The sequence below is a fragment of the Protopterus annectens genome, chromosome 3.part0 (assembly GCF_019279795.1).
Source record: "Protopterus annectens isolate FY-2018-M chromosome 3.part0, PAN1.0, whole genome shotgun sequence".
NCBI classification, from domain to species: Eukaryota; Metazoa; Chordata; order Ceratodontiformes; family Protopteridae; genus Protopterus; species Protopterus annectens.
In genome coordinates this window covers 430017165-430031727 of record NC_056731.1, presented here as the reverse complement: position 1 = coordinate 430031727, position 14563 = coordinate 430017165, and the positions used below count along the sequence as shown (strand labels likewise).

The following is a 14563-nucleotide window of genomic DNA, read 5'->3' as shown; positions in this document are numbered from 1 at the left end:
TGCACTCTTTCCAGTTACTGATACTACGCAAACAGAAATAAAATTGACTTATCTCATTTACTTATTGTACTTTTTGATCACTGGTGTTTACGTGTTGTTTCATGATATTCATTGCTTTACTGTTAAAACATTTAAAGCCTCTGCACTACAGAAATGCACTAGAGTGTACTGGATTACACTATATGATATACTTTTGCTGGGGGTGCTGGTTGCTCTGCTGTTACTGCATTGTAATTACCTGCTTTACAGTTGCATGGGACTATTTGGCTATATTATCTCTGTTGCTCATTGCTGTTACTAGGTACGTAGAGACCAAATTAACCTACTATTTCAGCTAATGACTGTACCTGATCTCACTTTTCATCACTGCTGTTGTTGCACTGCTGTCTGCACTGACTGTTTCCACTGTTATGAAAATTGAAGCTATTGGTCTCAGTTACTGCAGTTTAAACTACTGGGTAAGACTACTTGAGTTAAATCTGCCACTTGTTACTGACAGCATTTCTATTGCTACATACTGTTGTCCATTTAACACTTATTTGCTCTTGTGGGCACTGCCACTGCTACTAATTATTTCCAGAATCTACTGTTTGTTGTATTCACGGTCTGCAGTAGTCACCTCTCAGATTCTTGCATCATTTTACCTCATCCTGTATTATCATCATTCTGTAGACAAATCTATTATACATCTGACGACCCACCAGTAGACCAGTAATCAAGGAGCCACTGACAGGATGACTAGGACACAAACAGTATTTCCAGACGCATCTCTCTGCAACAAGTGCAATTTCCCTTAAGAGCACACAGTGAGTCCGGAGCTTACTTCTCACTTTTTCTCCAGATCCCCAATAAGACTCCCCACTGGCACAGCTACAGAGTTGAGATCTCAGCTGAGTGACCAAGCCAAGACCTCCAGCGCCCAGCCAGTGCTTCATTTCCCTGCCCAAGTAGCTGACAAACATACTCTTTGAGGTTTGATTTATACTCACACACACACCTGGGAAAGGCTGTCAGAGGTTTACTAGCTATGCCCCCTTCTGCCCAGACGGTAAGGTAGTTTTCACTGCCACCAGTCACTCCTTATGAGCTACCTTATGGCCCTTAACAAAGACTGACCAATTTTACTGTGTAATAGTAATATTACTACAAACAGTAGTTTGACCAAGAGCAAGGCTATTAGGAGTGGCCCCCACAGTGTCACCAAAAAAATATGTACGAACTCTCAAAACCTAAATATCTCTACAAATGAATGGTTTAAATATATTTAATAATAAATAATAAATAATAAAAGAACAAGACAATACTGAATATATATATATATATATATATATATATATATATATATATATATATATATATATATAGTCACAGTGACATCAGAGTTCAAAACCACATCAAATATTTAAAATTAAATTGCAGTACAGGCTCACACAAATAAAGAAAAACATCTAAACTAAGCTTTACTATATTCCTGACTGTATTTAAGAGAGTTATATTGTTCCCTAGAAACTTATTTTATTAGAGCAAGGGAGATGTTGTAGTGAATGGCTCTTGTCAAGTCCAAGACTGAATACAGAATGCTCTGTATCTCTAACAGACTTCTCAAATTAATATCTAAAATATTATTGCTGGGATAGCTTGCAGAATTACATAATTTCTGGTCATCTGACTTCTAGTTCCCTGGCCAAAAACCAATTGCTAGAAGCTGGCAGCATTTAGCATCTACCTGTAAAAATATACAGACAAGGGCTTTTCCTCAGATCTTTGGCAGATACTGGAAGTCATAAAACAATCGCATTCCTTCCTGCTTCAAAAGTAGGAATTAGTTCACTCCAAGTACAATACAGAAAGCTTCTTAGTACAGCTGCATTGAAAATGTGAGATACAACCTTCTTTATTGAGTAGCCTATAAAGTAATTTAATTTCAAATATTTTTCTAAAGTTTGATGGACTTAGGTTAACCCTCCAGTTTCCTCTGTTAAGCATATACATTTAAACAGTTACAATAGTGCAGGTACATTTCTGTTCTCTTCCAGTAGGGCACACCATGGTTACATTTCAAACACAGCACTCTACTAATAAACACGTCTGTGCAAGCAGTTTGAATGTACACATGACATACAGTTCTAACACATTTGTAACAAAAGCATCTTGTATAATGATATTCACCAATGACATATAATTATTTACAAACTTCTAGATAGCTGTGCTGGAAGTATCTCCTTTTGTCACAATGCCCTCCTGTTTTATAAAAATAATTTGCTATTTAAGCTATGTTGTTTTTTATATTCCTCAACTGCACAGACCATGCTAGAATCTCAGTCAGGTACTGCTCCTTCTGTAGCCAGTCTGACAACACTAGGTATTTTAAAACAGTGTAGCAACTTCTTCATTCTCATTGAAAGCTTTTTATTGCTACCTCACAATGATTTAATATGCAAGAGGTGTAAATATTTATTGAACTTCTTACTTCAAAACACAACTAAGTACAACAAAACCACAACCTACAGCACAGATCACCTCTATTACATCAGATTTCATCATGACTGTAAGGAGAGCACTGTTAAGACTAAGTACCAAGAAACGTCTTACATTAGGCTATACAGCAATATACCTGGCTAACTAATACAATGTCGGCACTTGAAATGCAGAGTGGTGACAAACCGAAAAAAAAGACCAAAAACCCATGAGAAGAATAAATCTTGAACATGGCTCTTCTCCTTTAATTTCTTTTTTGCTGAAAGGCAAGAGATGAGAGCTCTGATTCTAGTCCTTTAAGCTTTTCACCCGTTGTTCACTACAGGCCTGTTGAAGGTGTACACAGACAACACTACAGTGATGTGGTATGTCAGTAAGCAGGGAGGCACAAAATCTTACCTCCTCTGTAGGATGGCTCTTCAGGCTTGGGAGGTGGATCTCAGTTATCAATTAACTCTTCAGGCAATTTACATTCCTTCTGAGCATAATGCAGTAGCAGACTCTCTGAGCGGGTTCAAAAACACAAGCTCAAGAATGGATGCTTTACAGAGACATGTTTCTGCACATTGTGCATCGGTGGGATATTCCTCAGGTAAATCTTTTTGCCTCCCCTCTGAACAGGCAGCTCCTTCTCTCCTGTTCCAGAGTGCCATGCCATCTGGCATGGAAGATGGCTGCCCTCTCTTTTTCTTGGAAGGGGATGTTTCTTTATGCTTTCCCTTCTCTTCCTTTACTTTCAAGAGTCCTGCAGAAGATTCAGCTGGACTCCCCAAAAGTCTTGCTAGTGACTCCTCCCCCCTCTTAATGCATCAGGCCAGGAGAAATCACCACAAGTTACCTCACCAGTTGGACATCTTCACACAAGACAAGGGGTTTCTCATCCATCCTCACTTGTCCACTCTTCAACTGACAGTGTGGGTGATAGGGTTTTGATCCCTTTCAGGCACCTCTTTTCTGAGGACGTGCTCAGGGTTTTACAGGAAGCTAGGAAACCCTCAACCAGAAAATCTTATGTATCCAAATGGAAAAGATTTTCTGTTTGGTGCCATGCTTGTAAGCAGTTCCATTTTTCAGTGGGTGTCCCTTTGATCCTCTCTTATTTGTGTGAGTTGCTCCAGTCTGGCTTGACCTATTCTTCTGTGAAGGCCCATTTGTCAGTCATTTCTGCCTGTCTGCCCTTGAATCTTCCCTTGGCTTCCTGTTTAGAGCTCAAACAATTTCTTAAATGAGTCCTACATATTAGGCCTCCAAGGAAACCAATTTCTCTTCCCTGGGACCTTAATTTTGTTTTGGAAAAATTGACTCAAGCTCCTTTTGAGCCTGCAGATTCTGGTTCTTTGCAACAACATTCCTGGAAGTCTGTTTTGTTGCTAGCTCTTACTTCTTCTCGGAGGGTTTCTGAGCTCCAGGCCCATATAGCCATTTCTTCTTTTTTTGGTTTTCACAGGGACAGGGTGTCCCGTCACATTAATCCTTCTTTTATGCCCAAGGTAGTAAATAAGTTGTCTTTGAATCAGCCGGTACAACTCCCTTCCTTTTTACCTTCGCCTCAGTCTGCTACTGAGAGGCTCCTGCACACCTTGAATTATTCACAGACAGCTCAGGCACTATTTGGATGAAACTAAGGTTATTCATAATTCTGAGCAGTTTTGTGTTTCCTTTCAACCCTGGACATTGGTTTTGGCTGTTTCTAAGCAAACCATCTCCTCCTGGACATCTAAGGCCATTTCTTTTTGTTATTTTTCTCACAGCAAATCTTCATTTATTTCTGTTAGAACTCATTCCACTATGGCTTTTGCCTCTTCTGATGCTTTCTTCATGGGATTAGACATCAATTCCATCCTTGAAGCTGCTACTTGGTCTTCACTGCAGGGTCTATATTATATTCTTGAAAGCCGACAATGTCGAATCTGACATTGTCGACACGAGAATATCAAACGTTCAGAATCTCGAGCGTGTAAATGGAAATCCCCTTAAGGGGAGATTTCCGTTTACTGCAATGCAGTGCAGTCTTGGAGTTGGTATATTTAAGTAGCAGGGGGTGTGGGGGTGCAGGGGATCTTGCCGCCTGCTTAAACTCGTTAGGGTACTTTTTTCTTTTTTTATGTTGTCTTTTTTTAAGTTCGATGTTTGAAGACATCGACCATATGGTGTCGACCATATGTTGTTCGATGTTTTCAAATGTCGATCTTATAATATAGACCCTCACTGCATACCTTTACTAGGCATTATAATTTGGATATGGTTTCCAGGGTCAGAGCAGGTTTTGGTAGAACCATTTTGTATGGGTTTATTGAGGGCTCTTCCCAACCTTCCACTCCCCATTCTGTTTCTTGTGATTTTTTTTACTCTCCCTATAGTAAAGAATACTGCAACAGCGATATAGCAGGACATAAAAGTTGTGTAAAATCTACCATAACAAATGTCCTTCTCTCCACTGATGCAGTATTCACTCCCTCCCTCCAACCCCCCTCTTGTTTGTTCTGGCTTTTCTTTTGGATTTCCTCTGGCTGAGGGTCTCCCCTTTTTCTTCTGTATATTTTCCTTCTGGATGTGCATGGACTCCTTTGTCCTATGGAGACTGTTCTCTACTGGGGCAATTCAGTTCTGGATAAATGTGTCTGTACATCACTTTTATGCCCTATGCCCTGTGTGGGGAGCATATGTGTGACATAAGTTCATAAGGCTTTGGTATACTGGCCAAACGTTGGGCTGCCTTGGGTGGGAGATCCCTATAGTAAAGAATACTGCATCACTTATAATCTACCCAATCATTTTCAGTCAAACATTACATAGCTCATTTTTAAGCCCTGCCTTCCTTTAAACCTCATTCCTCCCCTGTATGCACTGTTCACATAATTCCCATGTTTTCCTATGTAGTTTGCTCCTACCCTTTTCTAAAACTCTCGATTCCAGTGGTTTTGTCTCTGTTACTATATTCATTACTTCTAATATAGTTGGTTTAGATTTTGATTTCCAATTTTTAGTAATTACTTTTTTGGTAACCACCATAATTAGAGACAGCAAGGCCTTACCATGTCTAGACAATTCCAATTCTGTATCATAGCTCAAAAAAATCATCTCTCTCATCACACCAATCTGCCCACACAGCATCTCCAGCACTGCATCCTGCAGGGGATCCTTAAAGTCTGCTAACTCACTGCACTCCCAGAAAATATGTTCCGAATTACCTCTTTCTTCCTGGTCACATCTCCAACAGTTGCTATTTACCTGAAGAAAAATTCTCTGAAGTTTATTTGGGAGGTCTACACATCTCTTATCATAGTTTCCTAATTATGGTTAAAGCCTTTGCTGCCTCATAGTGCTTTTTTAGACAGAATCTATCTACTGGACATTCCAACCTGTTAAAGTCTAATTCAGAAGACATCAAGGTGGATCTGCTCAATGCCAGGAATCTTGACAAAAGAAATGACCGAACTTGACGCCTTGCAATAGTTTGCACACTTTCATGCATGTGTAGTCAAGGAGACATGGTTTCAATTCAATTAATTAAAGTAGTCCCTCTATAGATATTACTGCGGTGGTGGTGCTGCGGTAGCGTTGTTGCCTCACAGCAAGACGTTGACCTGTTCGATTCTCAGTTAAAGCGTCTTCTGTGTGGAGACATGCGTGAATGGTCGTACCTTCTTTGAAGGTTGTACGTCAGGGCTGGCAACTCGATACGTAAAAATCTGCTGCCAATCATTAGCGGACTGCAGTTCCGCTGTGGCGACCCCTAACCGGGAAAAGCTGAAAGATACAGCAACAAGTCCCTCTATAGATGTGGTTACCACTGTTCATGCTTTCAGACATACTGGCAATTGCAGGATCATGTCAGTATTTGAAAACGATATTGTCATCTTATTATTAATTCCTTGGGACTTCCAAATCATGTTAAACAACATTAGTTACAACTTCACAGCTATCTACAGACCATCTTCTATGTCCCCTACTGATCACAATAATTACTGCCTTAGTCAAAATTCCTATTAATCCTACCACTTTTATACTGGAGGACTTCAACTGTCAGTAAACTGGCTGACCTACACTGCCAATGGTTGTCACATTCACTGCTTCCCGACATTATAAACGCTAACTGTTTTTTATAGTCATCTATCCTACTAGGGGACCAAATATCCTTGATCTTGTACTCAACAATTTGGTCCCTATTTACACAACCCCATTTGTTTTACCTTGCCTCATTAAATCAGACAGTGAATCAGTGACCCTTTCCTTTAAAACTGGTGGCATTTTCATTCAAATACATGTGTGTTTAAGTTCTCAAAAACAAACCTTCAGTGACTTGGTAACCTAAATAAATCCTGCTGCTATCCTCCTCTGTACGATGCCATTACTAAAGACACCACCTAGGCCTTTAGCTTCTACTCTCACCTAAATAGTTGCATTACTAATGCAATCCCTATCCCTGCCAAATAAAAAAAGTCTTTCGGCTTTTCCCGGTTAGGGGTCGCAACAGCGGAACTCCTGTCCGCCAATGATTGGCAGTGGATTTTTATGGTGCTGAGTTGCCAGCCCGATGCCCAACCTTCAAAGAAGGCACACCCATTCTCGCACGCACCTACCTGCATATCTTTAACATTACTCGACCACAGGGAGGACATGCAGACTCCACACAGAAGATACTCCATGCGAGAATCGAACGGGAGAACCTCTTGCTGTGAGGCGACAACCTATCCCTACCAAATATCCTTGCCAAATATAATGAGTAATTTAAAAACAAATACCCATGGTAGAATATCCATATAGACACACTATACAACAGGAGAAATTATTTAGTTAATGCATATTCTTACTCTACCTACTTTAACAGTGCTCTCAAGGAAACTAGCAAAGGGTTTATGGGTACCAGTATGATCCTCAAAATGGACCTTGAACTCAAAATAGCCAGTGAAACCCAATATAACTGCAAATTTTTATTTAACTACACCAGGAAGTAAAGGACTAATGCCCAGCAATGTTCAGAGATAATACACAGTAATACCGTCCACTCTGAGTTGAATAAATAGATAACATTGTAACTGACAATCGTACTGCAAATTTTACTCAGTGCACACTTGTGACTGTCCTACAATCCCAGTCAGTCTCTATAATCATTATGGAAAATATCCTGTCAGCCATCTCAAAGCTAAAAACATCTCATCGATGGGCCCACTTAGCATTCCAAGCTACCTGATTAGCAATAACAAATATGGCTGATCTGGACCCCCTACCTAACCTCTTTAATCTAAGCCTGCTGATTTGTTGCATTCCCAAAGCCTGAAAATAGCCACTGTAATGCTTTTTCACAAGAGTTTCCCAAGCCAGACCCCAGCAATTATAGAGGAATTAAGTTTCACTAAATTTATATGTAAAGCTATGGGAAACATTGTCTCAGACCTCTGTAAATTGAACATTGAAATCTCTTAAGCATAGACACTTATCAATTCAGCTTTGTCAAAGAATGGCCCTGCACCTTTAATTTGGTTAATTTTTCAAAAACAGTCAGAAAAGCTGTGGATTGTGGTTATGCAGTACATACAGTGTACGCAGCCCTGGCCAAGGCCTTTGGCACTATTCACAATGCAGGCATTACTGACAGACTTATAAACCTAAATATAAAGTTAAATGTTTTGCAGTGGTTACCTAACTGGTTGTCTGGCAGCTAAAATGTGACTAGAGTTGCAGATACCACCTCTGAAAGCAAAAAAAAAAATTACCAGTGGTATATCGCAGGCCTGACTGCTGGGAAATCCACTGTTTGGCATCTATTTCTCAGAACTACAGTTAAGCATCCTTGTCCTATGGTTATCTTATTTTGCATATAACTGTAAATGGGTATTATTATGCATTCCAACACTGACTCACAACTTCTACAGCATGGGTTGAATATGTTAACAGCTGGACTAGGGGCAACAGTCTCAAACTAAACAAAACAAAAGGAGTACAGTTCAATTTTTGATAACATGTAGGTAATTCATCCCTTCAATCAGACAAAATCACAAGGTTCATAGGTATATACACTAGGCTAATGACCATCAGGGCCACACAGACAAACCAGTTAGAGAAAACTACAAGAAAAACCTAGCAAAGCTAAACACAGAAATCCATGCACAAAACTACTAATAAACATTTCTTCTTAAAAGTAACAATGCAAATATGTAAAACACACGCAAAAGGAATGTTTTTGCCTTAATAAGTAAAAGTCTTTCGGCTTTTCCCGGTTAGGGGTCGCCACAGCAGAACTCCCATCCGCTAATGATTGGCAGTGGATTTTTACGGTGCAGAGTTGGCAGCCCAACACCCAACCTTCAAGGAAGGCATGCCCATTCACGCACGCACCTACCTGTATGTCTTTAACATCACTCGACCACAGGGAGGACATGCAGACTCAACACAGAAGGCGCTCCAGCCGAGAATCAAACGGGAGAACCTCTTGCTGTGAGGCGACATCGCTAACTGCTGCACCACCATGGCCTTCAGTACTTAAGGTAAAAAAGAAGACTTAACAGATATACTTTTCTTTTTCAGTAACTACTGCTTGTTAGCAAATCTTAGATGAATACTGGCTTGGGCTTTCAAAATTTCTCTTACAAAGACAGCTGTCAAAGTTGCACAGTTTCATGAATTTAAAAGAAATCTCCCTGCTCTTCTATGCCTATGTATTTCCATTTAAGTAGGTGTGCTAAATATGAAATGCATTGAACCAGTGGTTCTCTCATACATGCTCCCACAGTATAATAGAAAATGGAAACAAGAAATAAATCACAATTACCGAACAGCAAGGCTACAGACAACTTTATTTAAAAAGGTATAAGATTAAGGCTGGTATTAGGTTCATAAGTTCATAGGTAGGTACCAGGCTATCTGCCCGAAGGCATTTATAAGCCTAGCTGGAATGTGTTGGCTTTCGCCGCCCCCTTAGATTAGCTCCCTGTGCCTCTGTCAGAGCCATTGAAGTGATCCCTGGGGTAAACCTTCTGTTTCACATCCACTCGTCAAGGTTTCTCTTGAAGAGGGGTAGCGAGGATCTCTGCCTAATGTAGATTGGAATCTTGTTCCAGAACATGGGAAGTCTCTGGGACAGGAATCTATCCCTCCAGCACGTCCTATTTATTGTTGTGGTGAGGTTTAGATCCCTGGAGCGTGTGGCTCGAGGGGATATGGTTTTCTTTAGGTGGAGCATGTCCATCAATTCTGGGTTGGACATGGCCTTGTATGTCAGGCAGAGATCACCTCTGAGTAGTCGGTATGTGGGTTCTGTCCGTGAGCCAGTTGGCAACCCATCTCATGACGTAGGGGTTTATGTTCAGGCTGGTGAGCTCGTCTATAATACATGACTGGGGAATAGTGTCAAAGGCCTTTGCAAGGTCTAGGTAGGCTGTGTGGACCACCTTTCCTTCGTCTATAGCCTTGGTAACTGTCTCAAAGAAGTCCACCAGATTTAGCAGGCATGATCTGCCCTTAACAAAGCTGAACTGGGTAGGGTCCAGTGTTTGGAGGTTTCCAATGTCTCTGTTAATGAGATCCATGATGATGCGCTCCATAGCTTTGCAGACCAAGCTAGTCAGGCTTATAGGGCGATAGTTCCTGGGGTCCATTGTGGCTCCACCTTTGTGGAGTGGAATAACCATTGCTGTGCGCCACTCTGTGAGCACGTAGCCTGTGGAGAGGCTGAGTTTAAACAGTGTGTTTAGGTGAGGGGTTAGTTCATCTTTTAGCTCGTGTAGGATGCAGCCTGGGACACTATCCAGTCCCATTAATGCTGTGTTTTTGGCTTTGGAGAGGGCTGTTTTAACCTGAGTGTCTGTGATTTAAGGGGCACTACATTTTTCTGGTATAGTTATGGGCCCTTTTGGGGGTGAGAGGGGGGTGAAGTTTGCACTGAACCTGTCTGCCAGGATGTTGGCTATATCGGTCAATTCAGTGTATTTTGTGCCATTCTGCGCTAACTCTGAGCAGATTTGAGAATTGCCACTTAGATTCTTGACATAGCTAAAGGATGCCTTGTGGTTATCTTTGGAGTCCTTGGCAATTTTTCTTTCAAAGCTCGCCTTGGATAATTTTATGAGGGATTGTAGTTTCTTGCTGATACTGATCAGGGATGTCTTCCCTTCTTTGGATTTTACTCTTTTCTGTATTAGTTTCCTCCTTCTATTGTATAACTTGTTTATGGCAGGGGTCCACCAGACTGGTTTCCTTTTCTTGGAGTCATAGTTTCATTCATAGATTCATAGTCTCTTGCACAAATGTGATAGGGGTAAATGAGCATAGCAAAGGCGATGCTCATACAGGCCATTTATGCTAAAGTGAAATGCCTTAAAAATAAGGAGATGCAAATGAGAGATGTTGTAAAGCAAAATATACTAATGAGGCAGTTTTCCAATTCATAGTCCAACATCTCTGCTGTGTGCACATCCATTGTTAAAAGTGATGCTTCTCCTTTGATACTGAAGTTGGAATCTCAAACTTGTTTGTCTAAGCACTTCCCAGACACAAAAATGAATTTAAGTGTTCAGAAGCACAAAAATAACACAATAAATAATTTTCTCCAGCGATCACTTCAGCAATCTGACCATGTATGCAAACGCACTTCCCTGACATCCAAATGAATTATTTCCCCAAGTGACCCCTTCAGGAGTATATCCAGGTATGCACAACCTCCAAAATGAAACATTCCTCCAGCGACCCCAGCAGTAACATGCCCTAATATGCACACTTACCAAAATGAAACATTCTCCTAAGCAACCCATTCAGTAAAATATCCAGGTATACACAAGCACCGACCAGTCTCCCTTCACATCTCCATATTCTCCTGTAAAACTTTTGATTACCGGTGTAAGTTCAGGGCTAATTACGTGCACATTATGCAAATCAGGTCATTATAGATTCATGTTAATTAATCATACTCATAAGCAAATGTGTAAAGCCCCTTATCAATGTAGTAGCTGTCCTCCTATCACTTATTATTTAAAGCATGTTATGCTTTTGCGATGGGGTGTGTTTAGAACAACTCCTTTGCATGGAGGCATGCATGCTGAAACTCTGGGATTTGCATATCCACATAGTGCCACTCTTCATGGATCACTGCTAGGAAAATGAGAAGACCTGGACTACGAATACTGCTCTAATTTAAAAGTAACAGATATGACACCAAGTCACTCAGATATATAAGGGGCAATCATCCTTTCTGAAATAAGGATCACAACAACTTGCTCATTGGGACAGATGTGATAAAATGGCATATATCACTATGGTTTCCCCTTTACTTTCTTGATGGGGCCTGGCAGTTGGTGGAAAAATTTAGAGCTGTGAGCTTTAGTTTCTCTGCTAAGTTTTGACCCCCAACCCCTTTACCTATTGTCTGACCTTGAGCAAGTCACTTAACCAGACATTGCAGTGAGGTCAGGTCATCATTGAAAAGGGATTGTGTGTCCAGTGGGCCTACCTGGTTAACAGATGTATGTTTGCAGTACTCCTGTATATCTTGCTGGAAATTTTAAACAATAAACCAATAGATAAATGCAGACATACACTCATGCAAATATAAATAAATAATTAAATACAACTTAAAATATGACTGTAAGTAGCAAGGTTATTCATTTCAAAGTACACCAAAATGAAGTCATGATTTCACAATCGAAATGAACAAAAACAGGAAACAAAAAATTTGTAATCTCCAACATGATCTTATTTTTTGTATTTCTAATACTTTTTAAATAGTCTTGAGTGTATAGAACCCGGATCTATGATCAAGTAATATCAGTGGAAGTTTAAGACCCCATTGTTGTTTGACTGCAGATTAAGCACTGTTTCATACACAAAACTAGAATTCTGTTAAATATTAAAAATACTAATGAACTTAGAGTTTTGAAAATAGCCTTCTCCAAGGTAAAAAAATGACATAATGGACTCCAAAGTACTTTTTCAAAGGAACTTACAAATATCAATAATTCCTTTCAAAGGTTAAATGTTAAGTGGCGAATCAAGCTGACATACAACAAATCAAGCAACTGAATGTAAGAGTCATGAACTTATGAAACCCAAGAGAAAACAAAAAGGTTGTCAGGAACCCCCTATGGTGCATCACATCCTAATCAATAAAATATTGTAGTTACACTGAAGAACCAAAATGAATGGTGTGCCATGTAACCCTTTTTCCACAAGAAAGAACTATTAAAAACAGCACTGATCTTAGGGAATGATGTGCAATGCATGTATCTAACCAGAGAACATCTTAAGCCCACAAAACGTATAGTACTGACAAGTCAATGTTAACGAGTCATATTTTTCAGATCTCTCGCATACATTTCTTTACAGAAAAATATAGGAATGTTGTTTTATCTCAGAATGAGTCTAATTCTTTAAAAAAATGAATAAATAAACATCTCATAAGAGGAAGAATAAAGGCATCTATATGGATACAGTAACTAACATTTAGCATTTTTGTATAAGGAACCATTAGTGTAAGTTACATTTGGAAGACATGAACAGTACCTCTTAAGATATGCCACACTTGAGCGTTTTTTTTTTTTTTTGTATAGATGGATGGAGTCCTGATTATAGCCCAGATGATCTAGGTTCATTTTGCAGCCAACAATCTGGAGCAGCCTGCAAGGGAGGAAGATAAATTAAAAACTACTCTTTTTCACCTCTTGGGTGGAGGGCATTAGAGGGTGAGTGCCCTGGGATGTGTGCTCTATGACTACCTTGTCTCTCTCATGTTGGAGGGTTGGAGGGTGAATGTTCTGGGTTGTGTGCCAAGAGTTGTTAGGCATGATGCTTGGGGAGTCCATGCAGGGACCAGTGGTATGTAAATGATTACCTGAAGGGAGCAGTAGTTAGGGTTGCCACATTTTGCTGCAGCTGAAACTAGACATAGACCACACACCCTGGCACCATTCCTAACTTCACCTACACCCTCCCCTCTCCCCACCCTCTTTGACCACATCCATGTCAATTTTCTCACGTAATTTGTTACATCAGGAAAGGGGGGCGTACCTCCCAACTGCCCAGATTTTTGCAGAATGGCCAGATTTTTGCTTCATATTTTTGGTTTGTTCTTCATAAAATGTGTGGTTTTCTTACAAATCATTGAGTATTGAAGTCACTAAATAATGGCACACATTTAGGTTTCAGACTTCATATCCTTCAGAAAATGTATGCCAAAGCAAAGTGTGCTATTCTAGCAAGTTTGTAAGTTTATACGAGCAATATTTAAAAAGTGCCCCTATTTTAAGCCTTTGTACCACCATTATTTTTGGCTTTGTCCAGATTTTTCACCCTAAGAGGATAACAGGTATGAAGGGGTATGGCTTATTTTTCCCTGATAGCATTACATTACCAATGCTTTCAAAATAAAAACAGTTCAGAGTCTTAATTTTAACAAACATAGGTATTCTGTTTGTTTTATTAAACAGAATACTAGTACTTGTACAGTGTTTTCTAGACTACCAGACAACTGTTCTGATTTCAAGATAGTCTGGAAAAAATCTGGATAGGTGGCAAGGCAAGCAGTAGTATTCAGAGAGCAGTGGTATGTAAACGAGTGCATGCAGTGATCATAAGTAAGTACTAGGCTAGCTGCCCTTGCAGACCATTTTAATCCTAACCAGTTTCCCTCAAAGGTGAGAATCAAACCCTGTACCTTACATTTTTTAAACAAACACCTTAACTATTATGCAAACCACCAGCCACTACAGGGAGCAGCTCTATGTAAATAAGTGCATGCGAGGAGGCATGGTATGTAAATGAATGTATGTAGGGAGCAGTGGTGTGTAAATGAGTGCATGTAGGGAGCAGTGGTGTATAAATGAGTGCACGTACAGAGCAGAAGTCTGTAACTGAGTGCATGCAGGTAGCACTGGTGTGTAAATGAGTGCATGCAGGGAGCAGAGGTGTGTAAATGAGTGCACGCAGGGAGCAGTGGTGTGTAAATGAGTACATGCAGGGAGCAGTGGTCTGTAATTGAGTGCACGCAGGGAGCAGTGTTGTGTAAATGACTGCATGCAGGGAGCAGTAGTGTGTGTAAATGAATGCATGCAGGGAGCAGTGGTCTGTAACTGAGTGCATGCAGGGAGCAGTGGTA

General features: G+C 40.2%; 1 protein-coding gene across 2 annotated transcripts in view; it reads right to left on the bottom strand.

Moving 5' to 3' along the window:
- SEMA5A (semaphorin 5A) overlaps nucleotides 1–14563 on the bottom strand; it is a 2688572-nt gene that overhangs the window by 2310859 nt on the left and 363150 nt on the right. The gene's annotated exons all lie outside the window — the stretch shown is intronic.